Raw genomic sequence first — 20,661 nt, forward strand, 5'->3', positions numbered from 1 at the left:
TGATACTGTCTTAACATATAATGTTGTTTTTTTATTATTGAGTTTCCCATTACATGTACAATAAAATGTTTTATAGCTGTTTTTGACATGTACATGTAAAACTTTTCCACAGCTTGTGTGCATCATCATGGAGGAAAAATAGTAGGCGGAACGTCCACATATGGTCCAATTGAACATTATGTTCAAGATATCGCTAAAATCAATGCATAATATATTTTTTTCTGTTTACATTAATCCTAATGATGTATCTTTATCATAAAAATAATAGCCTCATTGATCAAAAACATTCAGTAACGTTAAGTGATTTTGACGGTATTTCCCTTCTTTAGAAGTAACACCCTCCCCCACCCCCTGCCCAGTAAGGTAAACATCTTGCTACAATGTTTGAAAAAAATCTCAATGAAAGTCCTTTATGTTATTAACCGCCCTATCTGCGTATTTTATTCTTAAAGATATATTTTACACATAACAAAACAAAAAGGTACTCTACATGTACATAAATTGGCGTATTCAACATTAAGCGCAATCACCGGGTGTGGAGTTGTTGGCGAAATCATGATTTAGCGCTATACATGTCCGTGCCGTATACTAGTATTGTATTTATAAATGATTTCTTAGCGGAATTCATGAATTAGCGCATCATTGTCTGCGCCAAAGCCGCTAAAATATGAAGCCCGCTTTTTTAAGTACACGTACAGTATTAGCTTTCCAAATATTAAATTCGCTTCTTAAATGTTAATTTAACAATTAAACACAAACCGAGGTTTATTGAAAAAAGGGGCCCAAAGGCTTTCATAGTAAGCCAATCATGGTAAGTTTCTCAGGCTATATCAGAACTAAAAATATAGACCTGTGTGCCCAAAACAAAACAGAAACAACAGGCCCATTGGTCACAATGCTTACCTGAGTATCTATGGCCATTCCTGTTTTTCGCTAGCAAATTCTTTTTCTTATTTAGATCTTTGATCACATATTGAAGCCCCATTTTACCCCCTGGGGGTTATGATTTCAACAAACTTGAAACTTTTTTAATACCAAAGGATGCTCCATATAAATGTGCCTATATATGGCTTTCCTGTTCTTGAAAAGAGATTTTTAAAGAATTTTCTATGTATTCCTGATATGTTAAACTTTGATCCCGTTCATTAACCCACCCTACCTATGATTTGAACAAACTTGAATATACACTTATCGTGGATAAATCCATGTTTATATGAATGAACATGGCTTTGTTGTTCTTCAGAAAAAGATTTTTATTATGTTTTGGTATGGTTCTTGTATGTTTTCCTATGTAAAACTATAAGATTGCCCCTTGTTGCTGGTAGATGATTTGAACAAACTTTATTATCTACTCCGTATTCTTGTGTATGTTTCCGTATAGATAGGACTGATCATGGTTTTGTTGTTATTGAGAAGAAATTTTTAAAGATTTTTCAAATGCATTTCTATGTAAAAATTTGATTGCCCAAATACTTGCACCCTACCCCTTCGGTCATGATTGGAACACATATGAATCTACGCTACCTCTGGATGCTTCCAAATAAATGTGACTGATCATAGCTTCTTTGTTCTCGAGAAGAGGGTTTTTAAAAAGATTTTTCGTATATATACCCATGTAAAACTCGGATCACCCACAGTGGCTCCATCCTACCCCTGGGGTCATGATTTGAAAAATCTTGATTCAACACTATGTCAGGAAGTTTTCACATCAGTTTCTTTTTTTCCCATGCATTCCAATGTAAAATTTTTATTTCCCAGTGTAGCCCCACCCTACCCCGGGGATCATGATTTGAATAAATTTGAATCTACACTACCTCAGGATGCTTCCAAATAAATATGACTGACCATGGCTTTGCTGTTCTCAACAAGAAGATTTTTAAAGATTTGTCCTAATATAGGTAGTAACCCATGTAAACCTTTGATCGCCCATAGTTGCCCCACCTTACCCCCTGAGGTCATCATTTGACCAAAATTTAATTTACACTATGTCAGAAAGCGTTCACTTAAGTTTCACCTTTTCTGGCCTAGAAAAATGACCCCACCAAATTTGTACTTTTTCTTTACTTACTCCTCTTAGAAGAGGATGTGGCCCTTCATTTGAAGAAGCTTAAATTCCGTTCACCCAAGGATACTTTTGCCAAGTTTGGTTGAAATTGACCCAGTGGTTCTGGAGAAGATGAAAGTATAAAAACTTAAGATAATAACGCCAACGACAACAACGACAGAAAACGGACAAATTTTGATCAGAAAAACTCACTTAAGCTTTTGGCTCAGGTGAGCTACAAAGGTATCGTAAGAGGAGCAACCCTCGCAAAAGAGCACATTTCTAAGAGACCTATTACGTACAAGAGTCATCATGGGCACTTACATCATAACTAAAGGATATAGTTGTTAATTTACAAAACGCAGTATCATACAAAATTCTTATCATTATTGTTTTGTTTAACTGTCATTGATGCTTGATTCGATCTACACCTGAATTATCACTAATTAGGTAATCACAAAAGGCTTTATCGGTAAAAAAAAAAAAGAAGAAAACCCATATTCAACAGGATCGTTTTATTTTCACAACTTGTTTTTCGTCTTATAACCGCGATTCTAAGTCAGCCCAAGGAACGTTTGTGCGGCCTGAATGGACCAAAGTACCGAGAATAAACTTCGAAACGTGTATGCCTATGTATGGTTGCTACCGTTGAACATTCAACAAAAACATGGCCAATTAAGAATTTTTCATGTCGCTTACAAATTTGCCATTGTTATATCTTAACTATAAATTTAAAGATCGATTTCAACTCTAAGACTTAACATATACACATAGTTTTGTAATTATTTATATCTATGCAGTTAAAGTTTTGATATGAACATAATGTAATGTTGAAAAACGTATTCCACGGCAAAGCTTAATGTCGCTTCATTTATTTACAAATTTAAAGAGGGAATTTTCAGCCGTAAAAGCGTTCCAAATAGATTGCAATGAATGTTAAAAAAGCTTTTTATCCTATATAAGAAGAAATCAAACCACTTGTCGAAAAGAAATACATGGATCTTCTTTCATGCGAAATCATAAGCATGTCACTGAAAATCGATTAACTTCAGTAACGATTTTGTTTAAAATTTTACGCACAGAATGCAGATTTCAAAAAGAACTGAAACTTATCTGAAAGTGACCACGGAACCTAATATCATCGATTCTAGTTGCGACTCATCTACTTAAGACCATTACATTTTCGACATAACAAAATGAATTACTAAAGACAACAAGAGGCCCATGGGCCACATCGCTCACCTGAGCACATTGGCTAGACTAAGGCACAAATCAGAACAAACGGGGGGGGGGGGGGGGAGGGGGCTTGAATTTTAAACTACCTGATGATGCTTCCATGTCAATATAACAAATGAATTTGTTGTACTTGGGAAGATTTTAAAAGAATTTTCCCATTTATTTCTTTGTAAAAATTTGATTCCCCATTGTAGCTCCTCCCTATCTCAGGGGTCATCATTTGAACAAACTTGAATCTACATTACCTGAAGATGCTTCCATATCAATAAGACTAACATAGCTCTTCTGTTCTTGAGAAGAATTTTTTTTCTATATGTTCTTATGTAAAACTTTCGATCCGCCATTGGGCCCCACCCTACCCCCGGGGGTCATCATTTGGACAAAATTGAATCTACACTACCTGAGGATGCTTCCATATAAATATGACTCTTCATGGCTTTACTGTTCTTGAGAAGAAGATTTTTAAAGATTTTTCCTATATATTTCTATGTAAAACTTTGATCCTCCATTGTGGCCCCGCCCTACCCCTGGGGGTCATGATTTGAACAAAATTGAATCTACACTTCCTGAGGATGCTTCCATAGAAGTATGACTCTTCATGGCTTTACTGTTCTTGAAAAGAAGATTTTTAAAGATTTTTCCTATATATTTCTATGTAAAACTTTGATTTTCCATTGTGGGCCCGCCCTACCCCCGGGGGTCATGATTTGAACAAAATTGAATTTACACTTCCTGAGGATGCTTCCATATAAGTATGACTCATCATGGTTTTACTGTTCTAGAAAAGAAAATTTTAAAAGATTTTTCCTATATATTTCTATGTAAAACTTTGATCCTCCATTATGGCCCCGCCCTACCTCCGGGGGTCATGATTTGAACAAACTTGGATCTACACTACCTGAGGATGCTTCCATATAAATATGACTCATCATGGCTTTACTGTTCTTGAGAAGAAGATTTTTAAAGATTTTTCCTACATATTTCTATGTAAAACTTTGATCCTCCATTATGGCCCCGCCCTACCTCCGGGGGTCATGATTTGAACAAACTTGGATCTACACTACCTGGGGATGCTCCCATTTGAGTTTCATCTTTCCTGGCCCTGTGGTTCTTGAGAAGAAGATTTTTAAAAGATGCTATTCATTTTTCACTAATTCTTAATTATCTCCCCTTGAAAGAGGGCAAGGCCCTTCATTTGAACAAATTTGAATCCCCTTCACCCAAGGATGCTTTGTGGCAAGTTTGGTTGAAATTGGCCCAGTGGTTCTGGAGAAGAAGTTGAAAATGTGAAAAGTTTACAGACAGACGGACTACAGACAAAATGTGATCAGAAAAGCTCACTTGAGCTTTCATTTCAGGTAAGCTAAAAACGGTTGTCTCTCTTAAAAATTTAACTGTAACGGTAATTCAGGAAAGTTTTTGTATTAAAGATATAATTTTTTTTATTATTTTGGGAGCAAAATGTTTATAATTTTGTTTTATATCCTAAATCAAACTTTGATTTTAACTATTGTCGAGAATTTTAACTTTTATTGCTGGGAAGTAACTTCCGTATCGATATTTTTCCCGAAATTTTGACATAATATCGGATTCATGCAAGACTTCATGAATCATACTTTAGCATTCTATACTGAACATCAGAAACAAAAATTGGTCAAATTCAGCTTTATAGGAAAATAATAAGACTTGATTCAGCATTAATTTCCGTAACATTAATTACCTTAAAATCAATGGTATATTGAATTTTTTGTAAAAAGTTTACGATACCATATTTGTGGATTATTCTTTTTTTTTCAAATTTTTTCAAGTTCTCTGATATGTCCTTTAAAGAATTATGATGTTCATTTTGCTATTCTAAACAATTATTTTTTTTTTTCATGTTTTATACCCTGAATTGGTCCATTTATCGTAGAATGACTGTGAAACGTAAATGTTTACATGGTTTATATAGTTTCTGTATATTTGCATGTTATATAACCCCAAAACTCTTTTTTAAAATCATATATATATACCGCAGATACTTTCAATAAACAGTTAACGTTGTTAATATCAAGTTGATGAAAGATTAATTGATTGATTGTATGATCTTTTACGTCCCATTTGGGAATTTTTCACTCGTATAGAGACGTTACCATATATTGGTGAAGGGCTTCAAATTCAGACCCTCAGCAATCAGGACATTTGAGCAGTGAGAATTCTTTCATCGTTCCAACGCCTACCATACAACGAACATAAGCAAATATAATATTAAAACACGTCTATGTACATGATTACAACAATTATCATATACCACGTACATACCGTATATACTCGCCTATAAGGCGGTTGTAATTTTTGAGGTTATTTTGGAGGGATTTGCCATTGACTCGCATGCAAGTCGGTACAACTTTTTGCAAGAACCTGACAATTTTAAACCAATGTTTTAAGATGTTTTAACCTGGGTTTAAGTAATTTTTTTTTTAGAAAAGACGCCAATATTTAATTTTAAATCATTAAAGAAATAAGTAATGCACACTTAAGATTAAAATAAAATTATTGAAATATACTTGCATTTAATGCATAATCTTAGAATTCAAAAATTATATTATGTCCAGACTTTATTCAACGATAATCGTCGGAAACGTTTATAAAATACATGTTGCCGTTCAAAATAATGCCACTTATGACTAGCCTATAAGTCGGACATAGAGTTTTGGACCAAAATTTAACTCCAAAAAAAAAACGACTTATAGGCGAGTATATACGGTATATCATGTACATCATCTCATAGATTGCCATAATGGAGCTCCATTTTAGATTTCCAAAATTTTTTTTGAAAACGTAAAGAGATACAGCAACATGTATGTTAACCGACCAGAAATCAGCACACGTGCATGCATCTCCTCCTTCTTTTCTGATGATTGAGTAATGAAGGAATATATATATATTATATATATATAACCCCGTAATCGAAGATTCGGGGGCATATGGTTTTTGCCCTGTCCATCCGTCTGTCCGCAAAAACTTTAACCTTGTCCAAGGCTTTTGATTGCTTGGAGGTATTGCTTTCATGTTTCACTGGCGTATTACTTGTGACAAGACCTTTCTTTGGGCACCAACATATTTGACCTCTTGACATCGACCTTGGAGTTTGACCCACTTTTGCAAAATTATACCACACTTTAACCTTGGCCATAACTTTTAAAATGGTAGGTGATAGGGCTTTCATACTTTACATGTATATTCCTTTTGACAAAATCTTTTCTTGAGTACAAATAGTTTTGATTTCATGACCTTAACCTTGGAGTTTAGCAAAAGCTTTAGCTTTGGCCATAACTTTTGAATGGTTGAAACTCGGGCTTTCATATTTAACATGTGTTTTTCTTGAGAGAAGAATTTCCCTTCAGTACCAACAAAAATGACCTTGACCTTTGAGTTTGTCCTACTTTTGGAAATCTTCAACATTGGTTGGAACTAGGGCTTTCATATTTCACATGAGTATCAAATATTCCTTGCGTCAAGAGCTTCCCTTTGGTACCAACAATTTTGTCCTTGACCTTTGAGTTTGACCTACTTTTGAAAAACTCTAACATTGACCATAACTTCTGAACAGTTGCTACTTGGACTTTCATATTTCACGTGTGTTTTCCTTGTGACAAGACCTTCCCTTGGGTACCAACAATTAGGTTGAAAAACTTTAACTTTGGCCATAACTTTTGAACAGTTGGTGATGAGGGCTTTCATATTTCACAGGTGTATTTCTGGTGACAAGACCTTCCCTTCGGTACGAACAATTTTGACCTTGACCTTTGAGTTTGACCTACTCTTGAAAAACACTAACCTTGGCAATAACTTTTGAACAGTATGTGGTAGGGCTTTCATATTTCACATGAGTTTTCCTTGTAACATACCTTCCATTCGGTAGCAACAATTTATTTTGATTTGGTTACCTTGACTTTGGAAGTTTGACTTGCATTTGAGAAACATTAACCTTAGCCAAGAGCTGCGATACGGGGACATCAGTGTTTCACAAACACATCTGTTTTCATATACTTGATTTATCTTAATTCGTAAAAACCCTCTTTCGGATGCTATCGAAGTTGGAGGGATACAAAGAATTTTTCTTGCCAAAGAAGCCTCTAAAGGTCTTTTTTTTTCATAGTGTATTTTACACATTTGTAAGGTATCACTGTAAACGGTGCAGGAGGCAGAATTCAATATTTTTGTTGCATTTTCGAAACATGTTTTTTTCTGTGGATGGTGTGTAAGAAAGAACATACACATCAGAAAATAATAAAACGAAGTCTTCTTAAAATTTGTTTTACTTTCTTTTTCTTGGGACCGTTATTACTACTGCCAGTGTCAACATCAACTGGAATGGAATCATCAGTTGTTTTGGTTGAGTAAAATTTGGTAATGATTGTAATGGTGGATCTGTATTTCTGTAGTTACCTCCGGTTCTTCTTTAATTTTCACTGACCCAAGTTCAGCAAGTTTGTTAATTACATTTGAATGCACTTCGTCTTTCAAGCTGCCATCTTCCAAGAAAGACAGTGATTCAAATCGGGGATCAATGAAGCTTTCCACAGTTAGGATATCTTTCCGGTGATCATACCTGTGCCGTAGATCCTGAAATTGTTTACTTCTTAAGAAGAAGAGTTTGCTGTATAGGCATTATGACATATAGGTAAGCATGCTCTCAGTGCAGAGAGATGTCACAGTTTTTAATGGCTTAAAGTATTCCATGACTTCTTCAGCAAAAGCTAGGTCTTCATCTGTAAATGAATTTATATCTTTGTATGTGAATTTCTTAATTTATATCTTTGTCTTTAGAATTTGTATCTAAAAATTCATTCATCCTAAGAATTGTTGTTACAGCGCAATGCATTTCAAGAAAACGATAAACCTTATCGAACGCAGATCTAGAGTTTCACCTTGTGGGTACATCTATGAGTAATTTGTGTGCAGGCAATTGTAGGAGTCACTGCTTGAAAAAATAGCTTTACAAAACTTTACTTGCAAAGTAAATCTCATTAAAGGTGCTCCAAAAAGCAAGGTCATCTTTGTATTAACTTTACAAAAAGTAAAGGTGAAAAGGTAACCTTTACTTAAAAGAAAAGGTAATTAAATTTAACCTTTCACCTTTAATGCTGCATTAAAGTTGATATATATATATATATATATATGAAACTTTTTTAAATCCTTGTTTAAATACTGGCCTTTTTTTAATACACTCGTACTTAGATTTCAACAAATGGTTTTTGACTTTTAAAATAAATAGGTATCTGATGTGTCTTTTGTGTTACCCCCACCTCGTTTTTGTTAAACTCGATCTTACTAAAAATACACAAATTTTCAAGCGTTATATCAATTTCCAGTTGTATTTAGTATTAGAGATTGTCATCTACAAAATATAAAAATTTACACTATTTTTGTGTACTGTAGATGGACAATCAAAAATGTAAAAATGGTATCAGATATCAGAATATAGATATAATAAACTTTAAAATTCCCTATGACTTAACCTTTAACTCATCTGATTTGTTGATATCTGATAGATGGAGAACTCTTTTTTATTTGCTTTTTGTGTAGATGTATTGAAACCTTTTCTGTTATAATTTCTGCTTCATAAATATCTACCAAAAACAGTAACAAACATTACAAGATTACATCTTTTACTTGAACAGGCAATAAAATGACAAAGAATAAAATTAAAAAAGGTTAAAATACAATACAATATTATTTATCCTTTATGGTGCATGTACATGTGTTAAAACTTTGCAGTTTAAATGGAACTAAAAATGCCATACTCAGTTATTACTCAAGATCACTGACGAGAAACTACACAACATAAATCAGGCAAAGTACTAGTATTTCCAACTTAAACTATTAAAGGCTATCTAATGAGTATTTCTGTACAGGTTAATAATGTTGACATCTTGTAAGCATAATGGTGCAATTTACATATTCACAAAATAAACAAAATTGCTTAAACACCTATTAGAATATAGGTTCAGATGTAGTTTTGCAAGATGCATAAGTAAATGCATGTGTCCAGCTTCACGCAGTGAGCCTGTTTGAGCTTGACTTTATACTTTGGAGTAAATGTTACGTGTATTGCGTCTGTGGTAGGAGATTATGTATGTGCTCGACTTCACAAGCCTTGAAAAATATGTAACTGGTTGTGGTAGATGCTTGTGTGTTTGCATATGTGTCCAGCTTCACACATTTTCATGTATGTGCTCGACTTCACACGCCTTGGAAAATATGTAACTGGTTGTGATAGATGCTTGTGTGTTTGCATATGTGTCCAGCTTCACACATTTTCATGTATGTGCTCGACTTCACACGCCTTGGAAAATATGTAATTGGTTGTGATAGATGCTTGTGTGTTTGCATATGTGTCCAGCTTCACACATTTTCATGTATGTGCTCGACTTCACACGCCTTGGAAAATATGTAATTGGTTGTGATAGATGCTTGTGTGTTTGCATATGTGTCCAGCTTCACACATTTTCATGTATGTGCTCGACTTCACACGCCTTGGAAAATATGTAACTGGTGTTTTTGTAGATGCTTGTGTGTTTGCACATGTGTCCAGCTTAACACATTTTCATGTATGTGCTGGACTTCAAACGCCCTGGAAAATATGTAACTGTGGTTGTGGTAAATGCTGGAGTGTATGCATATGTGTCATGCTTTGCACGGAGAGAAAAGTTTTATGTGCTCTTTTCTAGAAGATAATGATTATTTAAATATACTCCGAATACATCCTCTAAAGAAATGGATAATGATAATGAGTTACATACTAAGTTCCTCAGTGCACAATATACACAATTTTACTGAAAATTAAACTTGTGCAAAAACTCTCTTGCTGAATAACTTTCATTATTATAAATGCTTGAATGTTCATCTATATATTTTCAGATATTTTCTAGTCAATGTATATATTCTTGATCATGATGGCATCCATATTTGATTCCCCTCTCTGTCATCTTTTCTTGGTCACCAATTAATTCAACAGTAGGCTGGGTAATCAGATCTCTCAGGTGTTGGACAAAAGTAGTGCTAATAATAAACATAATCTTTGAAATTATAGAGAATAACATCCATTTCTTTTCCAGATTTGCATTAATTAGTTATCTTTTGAAATTAAAGCACTTCTGCATTAACCTTGAAAACTTGCCAAGATACGTTAAATGTTTGTAGCATGCTTTAACTACTTTAATTTTATTTTTGGAAGTTTAGAATAATAGAAAAACAAGTTCAAAAATAAAATGTAAAAGATATTAAAAATGAAGACTCATTTACACAATGTTATAACACATTGAAGTCAATTCCTCACCTGACTCTCATAATTTATCTTCATAATGGAGTTGATTCTATGATGATCACTTTCAATCATTTAAAAGAACTTCTTCATCTCAAACTATCTGAAGGTCATCCATCTACCCAACTGCCACTCACCTAAAGTGTACCGAGACTTCTGACCTGTATAATATCAAAATTCAAGATTAAAATTTAAAAAAAATCTCTTCACCACACTGGTCTCTTTAAAAAATGTGAGAAAATAATTTAAATACTTTTCTGAAGATGAAATAATGTAGTGAGTATCTAACAATGTTTAAAAATATTTTGATCCCTGGACAGTGATAATGTATGAAAAAGTCATGTCCCTTGTATTTGAAAAAAAATTCCATTCTTAAGGACATTACCCAACATGGAAATAATGCACATTTGTCTCTGGCACAACCAAACCACAAGAGACCTTTCCATACTTAGCACCATGCATTAGCTCTCCACTCTTTGTTTCTACAAAAGATAAATTATGAAAAGGTAATTTTTTGACAGCTAAGTCGGATTAATTATTTTCCAGTCAGTGATGAACAGAATATTTGATTTCCTTAATAATGAGGGACAGATTATTCATGTTTATCTTAAATGAACAAAGTTTGACCCCCCCCCCCCCCCATCGCCACTACAAAAAGGAAAAAGAAACTTTTATTTCAGTGAGGTAAAGGGAATAATGGCATCAGACAAGGAAAGATTATTAATCATTTTTTTCAGTTGAGATGAGATTATATCTTTTAAACATTTTTGAGGTTAATATATTTTAATCCCCCCCCCCCCCCGCATCAAACAAAAAATAGTCGCCCCTTTATTTAGCTTTCCTAAATCTATAACAAAGTTTTTATTATGATTTTTCCATTTTAATTTATTATATCCTGACACTGATACCACCACTATATAGTAGATGCAACAACTTGAGAGGGGACCCCTCTTCTTCCCTCTCTCCGGATCTCCCCTAGATGTTTCGCAATTTCGTCGAAATGTTAAACGACTGTTGTTCAATATCTTGAAAGACAGAAAACAAATATACACAAAAAATAAGCACATTTTCATTACCTTGCAGTCAGTGTCGTGTGACACACGTAAACAACATCTCGCAATCTTTTTTTTTATTCTTGGCGGAATTTTTGTTGCCTCGTAGACTGGTTCCCATACATTGCAAATGCCCTGAATAAGTCTTACACTTATTAGTTTTGTTATAAGAGGTAATATCAGTAATATGTCCCGTTCATTTGACAACCTTTACTTTAAAATACTGAAATATATTTTATCATATATACGGATGTTTTCCACCTCAGTATTGTGTAATCCTCTTCATCCAAGTCTTCTCGAATACAAAACGAACGATCTATTTTTAACAGTAACCCAAATATGGCACTGTGTATTCCAATGAATAGCCAATCATTTTAAATCAAGTTGAGCGGGTCTCATCGGTATTTTCGACGAAAATATGCAGCCATTGATCAGTTGAATTGATACCTTTTCATCTACCAGAAGATTTAAGGAGGTTATTGCTTGGAAAACTGTTCGAGCTCCCGGGCTGGCATGCACTGCAGGTTTGTTTACGTTTTCCATCTGTTTTCAGCATACATTGTGAAACATTGAAACTGATGAAAGTCAGGAAAAACTACGCTAAATATGTGTGTTTAGATAAGTTACTTGATAAATTGGGGATAATGTTCCATTTTTTTCTGTAAATGATCATGGATTAAACAAGACCAAGGAAAACAATTCTAAGTCACAATTTCAGAATGTTTAGCTGCTTACATTAGTGCTAGGAAAAAAAATGTAGAAGCCAGGGTATGACAATGTTTTTAATAGAGGACAAGTTAGGTTATATTTTATAGATATTATTTTGTATTCTAAACCATGTCCATTTTCAAAAACAGGTACAGTGAAATCAATTATGCAGGTTCTTGAAGAAAGTCGTGGATGACAACAATGTATGATTTACCAGACCAAGGGATCCCAATGTTTTTTGACGGTACTTGTACATATTAGTTTTAAAAAAAATCAATAAATAATATCATAAAAATGTTACTTAAACAATTACTTATATTATCAATTGCTTGACTTTTTCGGGAGTCAGTATAATTATACATTTCTGTTTTCAAAAAATGTGTTATTACTTTTTCCAGGCTCCAGCTACTCAGCTTACTGTGAGAGAGTTAGCACCTTATTGACATATCTTTCATGAAGAAGAAACACTTGAGAAGAGTTCAAGAGTTTAATTTTATAGATGGCAAGTGTTGCTTAGACCTAAAGTATTCTTTAATTGTGAAGAAAACAAACATAAGGGTGTTCGGCAATTCATAATTATTAACTGTGATTGCATTGTGTATTTTTAAAATCATTCTTTGGTATGCTTCAAACTCAAAAGTATTTATGAAAACATCGGCTATATTTATCCAGATGTATGAAATGCTTATCAAAGTATAAATTCCATTTTAGCATGTTATCTTCAAAATGAGGGACCTGTCAACTTTTACAATTCCAAGATCAGGAAATAATTCATGAGCAGCAACATGCTACTGGGAGAAAGGTACATATATCCTAAACCATAACTTGAATATCATACTATAGCTCTATTAGCAGCAACTATTGGTCTTTTTGTTACCTGATGACTAAGAAGGAAAATGGAGTTAATTATATGTGTTCAGTAATTATTCATAGATACTGATGCCAGTTCTTTTTCACAAATTATCTTGCAAGTAAGACAAACATTTTCTCAATTCTGCAAAAGTATCTTATCTACAGAAGGTCACGAAAAATCTTATTTTACTCCTACATTAGTACATTTTGTAAATAATCCTTTCAAAAGAAAAATTAGGTAATGATAAACAAAGAAATTACAGAGTTATTAAATTTTAATCTTAGGGGTAAGATAAGGGCTAGTGGCCCAGTCCATTTATATCATAAAATAAGTTAATAGCAACATGTTCATCAGTTTGTATCTGTCTTATTTAACAAGATTAACGTAGTCTTTTTGGTAAAAATAAAGGCTGACATTAATGGTTCAAAATATTTTCTTTTTGAGGGTAAAGGTCATGTATGAAATTTTTATCTACATGTATTAATATGGTTGCATCTCGTTTCAATTTTCATTAGTCATGATACTGTGAATACTGATATCACAGTTTATTTGAATTTATAACACAGATGCCTATGAAAATATTCATGTCACTGAAAATATATATGTTTTTTTTTCTTTTAAGGAAAACAGTAGAAGACTGCCTGCATGAGAATAAAAGTTTTGGACTCTGAAAAGGAATATATGACAAAATATATATTTGGACAGTTGTTGATTTCCACAAAAACGCATGTCGAGTAACAAAAAAGTGGAGCACAGTTTCATGTCAATTCAAATCTTTAAATTCAAGGATGAACAATTGGTTCTTTATAAAACAAAATGACATGTTTGAAAAGGATTTTAGTGCAATGTACTCTGTCCTGGATACTTATCTATATGTATGGGATTTGCAGGATAGACTATGTACAACAGATACTGTCAAGAAATTTGATGTTGTTGATTATATGTTTTTATAAAAATGTTTAATATAGTAATAAACAAAGTTTAAGTCAATCTGTTGTTACTTTGTATATTAAGTATGATGTCCAGACTTCTTTTGCAGTTTCAATTTGGAAGGAAAAGCTTATTTATCATATGCACAAGCTTTATTCAAAAGAATGGAAAGCAGTAATTAACTTCTGTGGCTATTAAAGATGTTATTTAATTAAATTTAATATTTGTAATTATCAGATTTAATGTACCCCAAATACTGTGTTTAATGTTTGTAAATATTAACTTTACTTTTTTGTAAAGTCAAGACAATGTGGGACATTACATCATATTTAAGTGCATGTAAAGTTAATGTAAAGGTTACCTTTTCCAACTTTGACTTTTTTCAGAAAAGCCAATTAAAGGCATTGTAAATAATAAATTTACATTATCTTTACTTGTTTTGTAAAGCCAAATTTTCATGCAGTGAGTCCAGCTTGTTCTCTCAACTTTGCAGTTGCACCAGAGCTAAGACGAAAGGAGGCAACACTCTTTCTTGTTCTTACAAAAATATGGCTTCACCTTAAGAGACATTTAGTGTTTGGGCATATATAACATTTTTATGTGATACTCAGCCTGAAAGAAAATTCTAGCCTTGCTAGCATCGTCTGTTATTATTGTAGGACTTGGGTTAGAAGAAAGGTCCCATTTTTAACTGCCTGTTATAAAACTTCAGCAATGTTTTCACCCATAATAATTACAATAATTTGTTTTTTAAAGAAATCATACCGTTCAATGTAAAAATGCTGAGAAAAAAATATTTTGATTTCTTGTTTAATTGATTTTAATTTCCTTTTACTTTTTATGAATTAGTAATTACCTGTGTGATTTTCTGATAAAAGTCTGTCAATTCCAGTCTGTATGCAGAAAAATGGCAGTTTTGTAATAATCAAGTCTGTTCTTCTGGACGTCCATCTATCGGTTGTTTGTGCCTCGTAAACAATTTTATAATTGCTTCAATATAATACCAAATATAATGCATTACTAACACAGTAACAGTACCACATGTTATTATATACGTATCAGTAATTACTCCCTTTTCTCAGAGGAAAAAAAAATGAAAACATTCATAATTTTCCTTATCATTATTGATTTTTAACAATTATTGTCATCTCCCTCGGGAGATGACACATTAAGTTCGTTTTCCGGAAGTGAAGTCCTAGTGTAAGCTGCCATTGCATCGATAAGCTGGTGGTCTGGCAAATGACCTGACGATGGCACGATTTCTAATTATAGAGATGTAAACAAAATTGAGCGTTCTGCCTTATTATTACAAAATGGTCCATCTTAAAGTAAAACTACACAGGGTTCATTAGGATAATAGAGGTTAGACTGCTGGGGTGGTGGTCTTCAAAATACACATAAACATTGTATCTAGGTTATTGCGTAAAAAGTTTTCCTATTTCCCTTGGACCATCAAAGAGTGGAATGATAGTCTCGGCGAATACACCTGACACCTTTAGGTCTCAGGTGATCATCTGCTAACCATAAGTAAGAAATATTATTAATATTAACCTTTTAAAGTTTTAATTTTTGGTCATATCATGCGCACCAAATTTGCCATAATAATCAGCTTGTTGATTGTGGGCAATACTTGGCAGAAGCAGAAACGATGGTCAGCGCGCGGGGATCAAAATACACAAAACATGGCATATTGAATGTATCAGCCAAGGCGTGGATCCAAGATTTACTGACGAATGAAAACAGTGAAAACATTCACGTTAAATGCATATATACAATGGCAAAAACTTAACTTTTATATGTACTTACTGCCGTATATGAAAAATAAAACAGAACTTATTAAAAAAAATAAATTTCGAAGAAAAGAAATTTTACCTAAAAGCACAATTTAAGCAGAAACATAAATTAATGTCTCTGATTTAAGTAGCTCAGTGCTGCAGGCATTGGAATAAAAATAGTAAAGAATCATTATGTGTATTTTCTCGGATGTCTTCACTATTCTTTTTTTCTTTAAAATTACTCCTGCGGAAAAGTTTTAGGAAAAACACAATTTTCTTGACCTGGCTCAGGTTTTTTAAAGATTAATAAATAAAGCAACTTATCAATTTAATTCTTTATGCAATTCTAATTTGCATTTTTTTTGTTAATGGAAAAAAGTTTAAAAAAAAAAATCACTCCTCGTATTCTTGAAATAAAGCCAAAATTATAAAATGTGTGTCTCGTGAAACAGCGTATAAAATCGATGTTGGTAGATTGAGGTTCTTTTCAGTGTGCCAATGCTTAATTTTAAATGGTAACTTTTCAATTTTATAACCTTTCTATGCATGCTATTTTCCCACAAGCGTATACGTGTACATGTACTTATATTATATAAACATAATATAGCGTTAACACATGAATCTGCATATTGGCAGCAGAAGGATATGATGCAGGAGTGTCTCAATGTTTTCCTTGATATTCCCAGTGGCTCGATAGCCAAGTCACTTCAGAGGATACGTTTAAAATAAGGAAAATCTTTGGAAATTATAATTGAGGTTCGGATTAATTTAAGTTAGCGCTTTAAAACTGCTTTGCTGTTGTAGTAGGCGACTACAAACTAAAGTCAAAAGAAACGCTAAGGTTTTATCCATCTTCATACGGAACAATTGTTTTATATCTAATTTTTACGAATATTTCTCAGTGGTTAGATTTTTTTTTACAGACATTGTACAAAAAATATTCAAAATCAGGCGCGTAGCCAGAATAGAAATGATGTGTACGCAGAGAACGGCAGGGGTTGGGTGCGGGGGGTCTTGAGCCCCCCCCCCCCCCCCCCAGTGTTTAAGGGCTCTGGCCAGGCACGTAATTATGTTTTTGCCAGCCAGGAAAAAAATACAACTTTAAAATTTTGAATTGCAAGGACGAAAAAGTAAGATTGTCAAAATTCGAAATCCTATTTCTTGTGTATGTGTGTTTGTTAAGGGGGGGGGGGGGTCCATCTTTCACAAACCAAACTTTTATTAATACATTACCAAATTACCATGATTTAACAATGGTACAAAAAACAGTGGGGGTCCACCCTGTCAATGTACATTTTCAATAGTAAAATGTTAGGTATTGGGAATAAGTTGGGGGAGGCTCCCCTGATACTACGTGCCTGCTGGTGAGGGCCCAGAAGCTCCGAAGTTTTACCAAATAATTAATTCATTTTCTTGAAATATAAAAATCATGCCATTTATTTTTTGTTTAGGAAATAAAAGACATAGTAATATTTATTGTTTTAACGAAAATTAATATTCCATGGAAACTTATTGTACATATAATTGAGGCTAAAAATTTAACCGATATATTAATTGGTATCATATAATCATTCTTAACGTTTAAAAACACGTATACAAAATTTTAATTATGAACAAAAAAATATCGTATTGTAAATCATACTAGTAGATCATAGCATTCAATAATGTGGCTGAAATTTAATTTTTCAAAGATCTTTTTAAAAAATGTCAATGTATGATAGAACAATGACAAAATAATGAATGATTTATTTGGATTTGTCAGTTATTAAATAAAAGATTTCAATTTTATCATACAGTCATGATAATTTAAAATTTAAATCGACACAGTATGACACAGAATAATTTGAAACACGAATATGTGTTGGATGGTACTGAGATTTTTTTTCTCCGAATAATTCTCTCTTTATTTCTTTTCTTTTTTTCTGAAAATGATGTGTACGCACTTGCGTATTTGCGTATAGGCAGCTACGCGCCTGAAAATGAATAAAGCATATTTACAACAAGTAAAATAATATAGGCATGTAGCAACAGGAGGGTCGTCCCCCTTCCATGTTTTTCCCAAACATTAAAAATATTCATTCAAAGGCGCGTCCTTGCCCCATCTTCCATCTTTTGTTGCAGTATGGTACGTCAAATCATCCCATGGGAATGTACTATAATATAAAATATGTTTGTTGGAAAAGTTTTAATCCTCCCTTTCAAGAAATGAAAATGTGGAGTTTGGACAGCCCCTTTTTCCCCTTGTCAAAGATTGTTCAGATAAGTCGTCGATTTTTTTCTCCCCCCCCTTTTTTTCAAAAGCGATACTACTGCATGTAATAGCTGAAAAAATAATGTAACATTCCACTGTTTATTCTGTGACATTCATGAAGCCAAAGAGATGACATTTATGGCTTTCTGGAAAGCCAAACTTGTATCATTTAGGTTGAACACACGCTGATAATTAATACCTTGTCTGCTTTTTTTAATTTTCCTCTTCAACTTTTACTGTTCATCACTATACATCTTGGGAATGAGGATGTCTTAAAACTGTTTCGTCCAGGAATCGTGTATCTGCAATTATGTTGAAATTATTATTTTTCTAGACTAGAGACATATAAAACCCATGTGGTTTTTCATGCATATAAACAGTAATATGTAACAATCAATCATATTACTGTAATTGCGGGAACTTTCCGTTTATTAGGATGAAATCTTACCTAGGTTCTAGTATTTTAATGACAAATTCACTCCCCACACCCATTGAGTAATCGCAGATTTTGATGATAAGCTGGGCATTTGTTCTGTAATTGATTGAGTTTTCGGACTTTTGCAAGTGTATTTCAGTCCAAAGGACCCACCACTCATTATTGCAGAAAGTGTCACTTGGCCTTGGGGGTCGTTTCATATGTGTGTGATTTGCTCTTCGCATCCACTGAATTCATAATTCTTTCATATATTCTATGAAAGTCTCACTTATATCAGTCATACTAGATTGCTTACTATGTGTATCATATCCATACATATAGTTTCCTGCCGAGGGGAACCATAAATTTGATATTTCCCGAGTACCCATTCTATAACTGTTTTATTATACCGAAACAAACAAAGGAGATTTATTAACTAGAGACTTAAACATTTTTAAAACTATAGAGGTATTTATATAAGTAATCCAAAATGCATGTGATTCCAATTTAACATTTATTGTTAAATAAAAAATTAAAATTATATTTTGTCATGCAGGATTCGTGGTCTGTTGGCTTTAAAGCGTGTTACTTAAGATGTACATGTATGAAGTTGCCAAATTGATTATGTGAATGAAACAGATAAAAGTGTAAATTATACAGATTAAAGTGTAAATTTTACAGATTAAAGTGTAAATTTTACAGATTCAAGTGTAGAAATTAAAAAATAAAAAGTACCGTAAATATTATAATTGGTTATTGAATTTTGATTTCAGGTAAACCATCTGATGATTCTGCTCACCCAGATTATGTACCACAAATCTTTAGACACTCTCTTACTCCTCAGAGGAAACTAGAAGACGATCTTGCGCGATATGAGAGGCAGAAGAAAAGAGTGAAAGACAAAGCAAAGTAACTGTGAGCAGTGTCGTATGCGTATTGTGATTTTGGACAAAATGACTGTAATCTGTCAGTTTACATTTGCAACGAATTATCCTAAATTTGAAACTCCTGTCATTTATGATGTCTTTTTGTGTTAATATGTCATGTATGTCTCTGCAGGTTTAAAAATTGTTATTACTCATAAATTGTAATGTCCATTTTATATGCATCATTAAAGATGGAACTTCAAACACCTTTTTTTCTTCAAAGGACAGTAACAGTAATGTAATCATGGTAACAGTAAGGCCATCTTTAAAAAAAATGTTTGCCCTCTCCTGATCAACTTCAAAAAACCACTGACACAAAACTTTATTTTACATCCAAGAAGCAAATTTTTAAGCATTCCAGGAAATATATTTTGAAAATTCAGAATGGATATTGAAATTGTCTGGTTGAAAAATTTCTCACGCACATACCATCACAACTTTTTCATCCTGAGTCGGGAGAGGGCAAACGATTATTTTTAAGTAGGTCAAGATAAATTTACTAGAATGCTGTCTGCTTTTTCTTTTCTTAATTAATTTGACCGGCACAATTTAAGGTCGCACTGCAATGTAGTGAAATAAATCAATGCCATTTTTAAATTCTTTATAGGGCCTGTAAGTCTCGTTTACTTTCACTTTCGTTTTTAAACTTCCGGGTACCTGAGCGTTCTTGGAGACAATGGATTACCGTTTCGCTTTAAGTTGTAAGCATCGCAGTGGAATTATAAGACTTGTAGTTTGTTTTGATTCCCGATTGTTGCAAAGAAGAGGAGAAAATGGATTGATAGATGCAGGTAAATAGCGTTTAATTGCTTTATTTTTTTCATTACATGACGTAAACACAAGCCATTCTGAGCGGACCAAGATTAGCCAACATACTTAAGCATAAAGGGAAAATTAAATCGTTTTAATGCTAAAATAGTCTGTATTCAAAAGGTAAGCTTATCTACAGATTGGTTTCAGAAATTTATTGCATTGATTTAGCTTACAAGGGTCTATTTTGGAGTATTGGACAGGTGTGCATGAGATCGGGAATGCATCGACCATGGGAATACAAAGTTGATTACCACGTCGATAACACATGATCCTTGTAGAGAACACATTCTATTTTTTTTAATTTGATTACTACAATGAATAAAAATGGACAGCTCATTCTGTAGTTTAC

General features: G+C 33.2%; 1 long non-coding RNA gene across 2 annotated transcripts; it reads right to left on the minus strand.

The window, feature by feature from the left end:
* Positions 1 to 8,948: 8,948 nt before the first annotated feature.
* LOC133188804 (uncharacterized) lies at positions 8,949 to 11,745 on the minus strand. 2 transcript variants are annotated; one of them, XR_009721319.1, is made up of 4 exons: positions 11,666 to 11,745; positions 10,975 to 11,071; positions 10,605 to 10,750; positions 8,949 to 10,327 (listed from the first exon to the last, which is right to left on the minus strand). It is a non-coding gene; the product is annotated as an uncharacterized LOC133188804 (long non-coding RNA). The 2 variants fall into 2 exon arrangements; XR_009721318.1 differs by lacking the exon at positions 11,666 to 11,745 and having other exon boundaries at positions 10,975 to 11,137.
* Positions 11,746 to 20,661: the final 8,916 nt, after the last annotated feature.

The sequence above is a fragment of the Saccostrea echinata genome, unplaced genomic scaffold (assembly GCF_033153115.1).
Source record: "Saccostrea echinata isolate AGI-Se365-2 ecotype Australia unplaced genomic scaffold, CSIRO_AGI_Sech_v1 ptg000016l, whole genome shotgun sequence".
In the NCBI taxonomy this organism is placed as follows: domain Eukaryota; kingdom Metazoa; phylum Mollusca; class Bivalvia; order Ostreida; family Ostreidae; genus Saccostrea; species Saccostrea echinata.